The sequence below is a fragment of the Carassius gibelio genome, chromosome B19, assembly GCF_023724105.1.
Source record: "Carassius gibelio isolate Cgi1373 ecotype wild population from Czech Republic chromosome B19, carGib1.2-hapl.c, whole genome shotgun sequence".
Classification (NCBI taxonomy): Eukaryota; Metazoa; Chordata; class Actinopteri; order Cypriniformes; family Cyprinidae; genus Carassius; species Carassius gibelio.
In genome coordinates, this window is record NC_068414.1 from 35,557,650 (window position 1) to 35,566,552 (window position 8,903).

Here is an 8,903-nt window from a genome sequence, read left to right on the forward strand (position 1 = left end):
TGGAAGCTGGAAATACTCCATACGTCAGTAATTCGGACATTTAATTGATAAAAAGGGTAAGCTAACCACACCATACATTGAAACTGAAGCTTGCTGTACTTCTTATCAATCAACAACAATTGACAGTAGGCTGCGTTTTTTTTTTTTTTTTTTTTTTTTTTACATATGATTTGTGTTTCGAGGACACCAAGATGGAAGGGACCCTATGTTTAGTCGTGCACAAGAGGCATTGTGAACATGGTTTTGACCAATATTTGTATCAGGCTGCGGGAAATCCAAGCAAATCAATGATGACCATATTTTCAATAACATCCAACGAGTCTCTCTGTCAACATTAGGTCAAACCCTCAAGAAAAATCTAAATATACATGAAGCAAATGTATCGGGTACCATTTGACAGAAATTCAGAGAGAGTGAAACATCAGCGCAATGTTTATGTGGAGGTATGTATCGTTCATCTTCCTTTGGTGTGGTATTGTGCACTGCTCATAATGTTCTGGCACAAAAAAATACTGTCCAAGAGATATTGATTAGCATCCTTTTGTCTTTTACTGTGTTTCAAATAGTTGTAATTGTGTTGAACACATTGTGCCCATAGAGCACATTGTATAGTTGTTTGTGTTACTACCTGTGCACATTGTCTAGTTAAGTTTATTCTCTAAAACACCTGAGTGCTTTGCTATACATTTTAGAACATGTGTCTTAAATTAGAATAACTGTTACATGTCCTACACTGAAAATGTGTTAGCTGGTTAAAAAAATGTGTATAAATAAAAGTAATAGGGAGCCAACAATATTAACTGTTTCACATTTCAGAAGCGTCTAATTTTGATGAAAAAACTAAATTGTATCAGATGTGTTAGAGCAGTTGTAGTGAATTCCTACAATATACATATACATTGGTGGTACATTTTCATAATCTCCCACAGTCAAATGACTAAATGAGAAAAGTGAAACAATCAACTACAACATCAACACATGAAAAATAAATAAATAAATAAACGTTGTTAACCGAACTGATACTTACCACTGTAAGAGATAAAGCAGAACAGCAGCAGAAGATTTGAAAACCTGACGAGAAAAGAGAAGAGCTGATTTACAGTATGTGACAGATACATAAATACATCACATAAACATACGCCCCCTGATCGGTAAATTATCTAAATATTCACTTTCGTTCTATCTGAATATTTAACATATGGATCTTGATGTGTCATGATCAAAAAATAAAATAAAATACATAAATAAAAATTAATAAATAATAAATAAAAATATTATAATAAGCATGTACTTTATGTTTATTATAAGACGCTTTTATGCAAAGTGACTTATAAATGAGGACAATAGAAGAAATCAAAATCAACAAAAGGATGTAGCAAGGATATATATATATATATATATATATATATATATATATATATATATATATATAATAGAAAATAATAGAGCAAGCTAGTGTTAGAGGTCTTTTTTGTTGTTGGTAGCTGTATAATAAATAAAAAGAAAACAGATAAAATGATAAATACAAAAAGATAAGAACGCTAGGGTTAGTTTATTACGGGGGAAAAGCAAATGAATAGATTGCAAGTCTAAAAGAGAATAAGCATGAAACTAAGATCTTAATCGTTGGTATAATTAATTAAAATTAATTAATCCTTTCTCAAAATGATCGGTCAAATTTATTATAGCTACACACAAAAAAAAGGCTTTAGAGATTCAATAACAATCTACCAATTATTAAATTTTATATATTTTATTGGTGTAACCTAGTTACTAAGATAATAAAAAACATCGTCATAATCACATATTTAGCATAAACATGTTGAATAATTTCCGGTTAGTTCCCCAGAAATAAACAAGTAATCAATATAGTACTATAATAGCAGAAAACACACAGCTGTGTTCATATTTTAAAACAGGAACACTTACATGGTTAAAATCAGGAACGAGTCAGGTTCAGGTTTGAAAAGCATTGCGTGTTTATCCAGCTTTAAAGAATGAACAAACCGAGAGTATTCCACTCGTGAGCTATTTTTATAAACCAAATGATCATTTTCAGTTTGACGTTTGTTTGCTGAACTCATTCGTTTGTGTCTCACTCCCTTTTAGCTCCACATTGTTCAGCAAACAAACATCAAAATGAAAATGTTCAATAGGTTTTTTTTTTTTTAACTCAGCCGTGGAATACTTTCGGTTTGTTCATTCTTTAAACAAAGTTCTTGACATGAAAAACATTGTATTGCAACATTTTGTTCAGAAAACTCTCTTTTCATAGAGTCACGTTAAGACAACACCTGCTTGACAAACACTTGCATATCTTACGATGTCTTTCTTTCTTTCTTTCTTTTCATCTACGATTGTTTCCATCTACTGTTCGTGTCATCGTTCGTCATCATTCAGTCACCTGTCACTTGTTTTGATCACTTCATTAGAAACAAGTGTGACATTTTGAATTGTGTTATGTAACAGATGACAACTTTGCTTTACTTGTGTTTAACTTTTACTGCTTGTGTTTAGCATTTTGCAGCACAAATTCATCACAGTGTGACAGGTTTTTAAGTGAATGAGAATGTGTTTAGAGATTTTCAAATAGAGCCGACTGCCTGAGGTTTATCAGGAAGAGTGCTTTATTAGACAAATTGGTTTAAGCTTGTGAGAATTTGGTTCAGAGATTGTGGTTTTGTGTTTTAGCAATTCAGAAAAAAAAACTGTAATCCCGCTTATTCCGCTGAATTTCTGATCATTATCGCTCTCTCCCGTGATTTTTGTGCCCAGAGCTCCCGCAAACATTATTATATTGCATATAATCTTCCGCATTACGGAGCAGATATCAATATCCAGAGTATTTAAATCTCTTTGAATGAGCGCTCGTGGTTCACTTTCACTTTCGATTAAACAATCACGCGCGTTCTGTAGACTCACTACCACCACTCCCTAATACGCAGAGTACGCAGTCTACGTAGGGCACCAACTCCCAGAGGGAGCACCATCCCAGCTGCTCAAAAAAACAAAAACAAAAAAAAACAACAACAACAACACCATTCTCCCACCCGCGCTCGCGACCGCTCGCACCTCATGTTTGCGGCTGAATGTTCATAATCGATGGATGAACATCTGCCCGGGTAAAGGATATCAGCAATCCGGCGCAGAGAAAAGAAAAATAAAGAAAGTTAAAAAAAAATAAAATAATAATAATAATGATAAAAAAAAAGGCCTAAAGTTGGCCTGACGTTGGACGTTCGAGAGTCTCAAATTTAGGGACCGTCTCTAAAGTTACATGCGATAGCCTATTGGTATACACTTTTCTGACGTCAGTAACATTTGAGGAGAATGACTTACAGTCATAAAAACAACTGTAATTGTTCATCTAGGTGTCAGCTATAATGCAAAATTGAATTGAATGTTTGATATTTATTAAAATAAACTGTAAATCATATGTAAATCATGCTACATTTTCACATGGGCTCAAATGCAAATTCTAAGCTCAATAGCATTTGAGGAGAAAGACTTGCAGTCATAAAACAATTGTAATGTGTTAATTTAAGTGTCAGCTACAATGCACACCTTATACATTTTTAATATATATTCAAACAAATTATAAATCATTTAGGCAAAAACAAAGCCTTTTTATCACTTTCAGGCACATTCCTGTGAAAGTTTTAGTATTATTATTATTATTATTATTATTTTCAGGTTCCCTTACGAAAATTACCCATGGTTTTAACAATAACATGACAAATCATCGTACTTGTAGCCAAGGTAACTGCAAATTAACCATGGTTTTGTTACTTCAAATAATAATTTACAAAGAAGTATTAATATCATGTAATATTTTGTTGTTGTTGCTGTTGCTATAAAAACAGACCTAAGCCATCAATAGCCTTTAAAATGACTTTATGCATTATATAAAAACAATGAGGCAATAACGATTGGTTAATAATAACACTGCTAAAATACATATAGGCAAATACAAAATAAAAAATGTATGTACGTTATTACAAATGCCATGTGATTGCTGCTGTTACACTTACAGGACGATCAAATCCTTGTTTAGGCTACTGACCAAACATTTATTTCAAATATTCACTTCATCTTTCATTTTTGGACACCTTTTTGCTATAGATGACACTGCCCTTATAATTTATTAAACAAGAAATGTGCATATCACAACCCTTACAAAAATAAACCATGGTTTTATCATAGTAAAACTGCTTAGTTTCTTTTTTCATGATTTCTGAAAGCTTGAGACTATAAAATAAATTAGAGTCATAATAAAGTTATAGCCATAGGTAAAAGTTGAGAGCTACAATTGTAAATAATGAAATTTATTCATTTACTTTTTTAAAATTTTATTAAGGTTCTATTTTCACACCTATAGTAGGTGTTGTTTTTTTTCCATAATCATATTTGAGGTAGTGGGGCACATCAATACAATCCTGCTAAGGGCACCCATTTGGCCAGCAAATGCCCTGTGTATACTGAAAAAAATGTTTTGGCATGATTTTAAGTAAATTTCAAACATTGGGAAATTAAGTAAATCTACTTAACTAAAATGAGTAACATACTGAATGAGTACATTTAGCTCAACCTGCAAAATTTTATTGAGTAATTTTTATTAACAAATCTGATGTGATTAATATTATTAATTGAAACCATTTGATCTTCCAAATACATGTATTATTATTATTATTTCAAAATAAATACATTTAAATAAATGTAAATGTAACTCTTGTAATGTAAAAAAATAATATTGCATTGAAAAAATAAACAATAAGTAGATTTACTTAAATTAAAATAAGTAGATTTACTTGATTTTGATTTTGCAAGTTTTTGCACTCATATATTTTGAGTAAAACTTAAGCACTGAATTAAATAAAATCTGTAATTTTATTAAATTCACTTTAACAAGGTAGCACTGGATAACAACCATGCATTACTTGCTAATATGCATGTAAAAACATAGACAGACTGTTATCCTTTTAAGATAATATGCCAACTCAATAAAATTATTAGCTAAATTGACACAGAGACCTCAATATTTGGTACACCATACACAATCATGGTAACAATCAGTGAATAGTGTTTGAGTATGAATGAGTCAGTTTGAGTAGAAAATTTTATTAAAAAATATGTTACTAAATCTAACATCAAAACCAACCATAAAACAGTGTAAATACAACTCGACAACTAAACAGTGAAAAACTGTTAAATCTGTGTTTATGATCAATATGAATGAAAGTAACTGTAAACGTAAAATATGTATTTTAGGTATGGAAATTACATATTTTCAGTTTTGATGTTTGTGATATGGTCATTGCATTACTTTAGTGTAAGGGAATTCTGGGAATGCTGTTTTTCACTGTAAATTATAAAATTACTTGTTCTTTTTCAGTTGTTCTTCGAAAACCTTGTGAATTTAAACTGAATAGAAGGTTAGTGTCAGGGTTATGTACTGTCTGTGTGTGTTTTCCCATGTCCATGTTTGTTTTTTCCGGTTCCCATTGTGTGTTGATTGTTTCCAGGTGTGTCTCATTATTAGTTAACCCACTGGCTGAAGAAAGCCTAAAAAGATGCTCAAGGCAGTCGACGAGCTGCACATCCTCACAAAAGCTGATAATTTTGCAGAGTTCAGTGTGGATGCCTTAAAAGGTTCTATCAGGCGATACGTATTTGAAACCCCTAAAAGGTTCTATATAGAAATCATTTTAGTCAGTTCGGGAGTTTGGAGCAGGTTCGCTAATCATTTGAGTCAGTTAATTGGGGTTATATAGCTGTATATGGATAGGCATTTTAAACTAATTTAGTAGCTAGTTCTAATTACTTTTTATACGCGTGTTTAGGTGCGATATGTGAACTCGTATTTTTTGTTTTAATGATGTGCCTTTCAAGTATATTCAAAAACTAAACAAATCATGCCTAAAATGCGCAGGCATCTAGGCTAATGTAAAGTTACATGATGGAGACATACTAGTGCGCGTGGCGCGTGTGCATTTTGAGTGCGTTCTTTCACTGCATTATTTATGAATGCATGTGAATGATCACAAAATTCAAGATATGGGTGTTAGAAAATGTATATATTTATATCATTTTATGAAGTTAATCAATATCACACGAAGAGTGCCATTTCAGTTTTCTCCAAAAATCAGCATGATTAAAACGTGATATTAAGTTACTACAAACAATAATTTAATTAAAAAAACAAAATGTTGAAGAATAATGTCATATATGAATTAATAATAGCCTAAAGAACCTTTGAATCAGTTTGAGAGTTCGGAGCGGGATCGCGAATCATTTGAGTCAGTTCTTGAGTTCAAAGCCGGTTCGCGAATCATTTGAGTCAGTTTGGGAGTTCGGAGCATGAATCATTTGAGTCAGTTTAGCAGTTCGGAGCGTGAATCAATTTAATCAGTTTGGCAGTTCGGAGCGTGAATCAATTTAATCAGTTCGGGAGTTCAGAGCGGGTTCACGTAACATTTGAGTCTGTTCCGGAGCTCGGAGCGGGATCGCGAATCATTTGAGTCAGTTTGGGGATCGCGAATCATTTCAGTCTGTTTAAGGGGAGCTCGGAGCGGGATTTTGAATCATTTGAGTCATTTCGGGAGTTCGGAGTGGGTATCGCGAATCATTTGAGTCAGTTTGTGGATCTCGAATCATTTGAATCAGTTCGGGAGTTCGGAGCGCCTTCGCGAATCATTTGAGTCAGTTCGGGAGTTCAAAGCGGGTTCGCGAATCATTTGAGTCAGTTTGGGAGTTCGGAGTGTGAATCATTTGAGTCATTTTGGGAGTTCAGAGCGGGTTCGCGAATCATTTGAGTCAGCATTAAAGTTCGGAGCTGGTTCGCGAATCATTTGAGTCAGTTTGGGGTTCGCGAATCATAGCTGTATATGGATAGGCATTTTTAACTAATTTAGTAGCTAGTTCTAATTACGTTTTCCACGCGTGTTTAGGTGTGATATGTGAACTCATATTTTTAGTTTTAATGATGTGCAGGCATCTAGGCTAATGTAAAGTTACATGAAGAAGTCATACTAGTGCGCTTGTGCATTTTGAGTGCATTCTTTCACTGCATTATTTATGAATGCATGTGAATGATCACAAAATTCAAGATATGGGGGTTAGAAAATGTATATATTTATATCATTTTATGTAGTTAATCAATATGACACGAAGAGGGCCATTTCAGTTTTTCTCCAAAAATCAACATGATTAAAATGTGATATTATGTTACTACAAACAATAATTTAATTACAAATACAAAATGTTGCAGAATAACGTATTATATGAATGAATAATAGCCTAAAGAACCTTTGTGCCAAAAGGGTTCTTTCTTGTCATTATAGAACCTTTTTTAGCATAAAAGGTTCTTTGGAGTTGTGTAAAGAACCCTATGGTTCTATATAGAACCCCAATGAACCCTTTTTTCTAAGAGTGTACAGTAAGAGGTGCTGAATTTTGGTGTTTTGTTTGAAGTCCTTTTGTCCAAAATACTACATTCATTTTAAACATGTTTATTTGTTTCCTTGGCAGGTTTTGTTTTACACAAAACAAAACTGTATGATAATACAAAATTAAATGACTCAATCTCAGTAAAAGAAAAGAATCCATCATGTTGTGCATTTTTGGTAGAAATTCTGGTCATTACCAATGCTTAACTTATTTTCTGTAATTTTCTGCTATAATATGTGTGTTTGTCTTTTGATCAAGCATTTAACAAGTAAAACACACACATTATAGCAACAGAGGACAGGAGAAACTCTCCAGGAGATCATGATGACACAATCAAGCTTAAGACTCTTGCAAAGGCCATATTAAATATACACAGTAATATGTAAAAATAAATGCACATCTTCATTCTCAAATTAGCATATATATTGTATGACATTTTTTTTCATATATTTTTTTCTTACTGTGAATACTTACTGATCTTTTTCTTTATTATTAGTTTTTTTTTAGAAACAATAGTTGATTAGTTTAAAAGAAACAATTTCTACTCGATGATTTAGGATTCTAATCCTTCAGTTACCAGTCTATAGGTCACTTTAACTGAAGTGCAAATACTCATGTGTTTTATAAATTAAACATATGCTGCAGAAATATGTAGACAGAATCCTGTTCTGAAGGCAAAAGTAATTGGTGGTGGCTCATACAATTTGGGTCCTTTAGTATGAAACTCTGTTGTTCAGAAGTTGCTTCTTGATGACAGGAAACATAATCAAAGCCAGAACCAGCAGAACTATAGTCAATCCAACAATCATAATCCAAAACCCAACAGCTAGAAGGTGGGAAGGGAACACATTTTAATGTTTTTTTTTTTTTAACACTTTTTAAAGATTTTGTGAAGCTCTCAATTCCTCTTGAATTACTTACTGAGTTGTCTTGTGTTATCAGTTTCGTCATCATCTGCGTTGTAGTGTTTTCTCTTTGATTCTGTATCTGACTCTGTAGAAGATATCAAAATGTCAGTCACAGTTTAGCATTAATTTGCTGTTGAAATCATAATGAATAATCCTCAGCTATCCACTTATATCCACTGATTTCCTCTCATCTGTGACTGTGATCAGGATTTCTCCTTCATATTCCAGAACTCTGTATGTTCATTGGCTGTAAACTCTGTAATGCTCAGAGTCCCATCAGTGTTGGTCAGACGATCGCTCTGAGCTCCATTGCTTCCGCTTCAAACCTCCCTCCAGCTTGTTCTGTTTTTGGTCCAGTGCACTACTTGGTTAGCGTTGGAAAGAACCTCTAACTTGTGCTCCTTGCTTGTGTAACACAGACAAGATCAGTATTATAAAATATATTTGTATAAATTAATGGGGTTCACAAAATCGTAAATAATTAAAGTAAGTAAGTATGTCCCAGCATCACTGAATCTCAGATCATTGAAGACGACGTCACATTTTCCT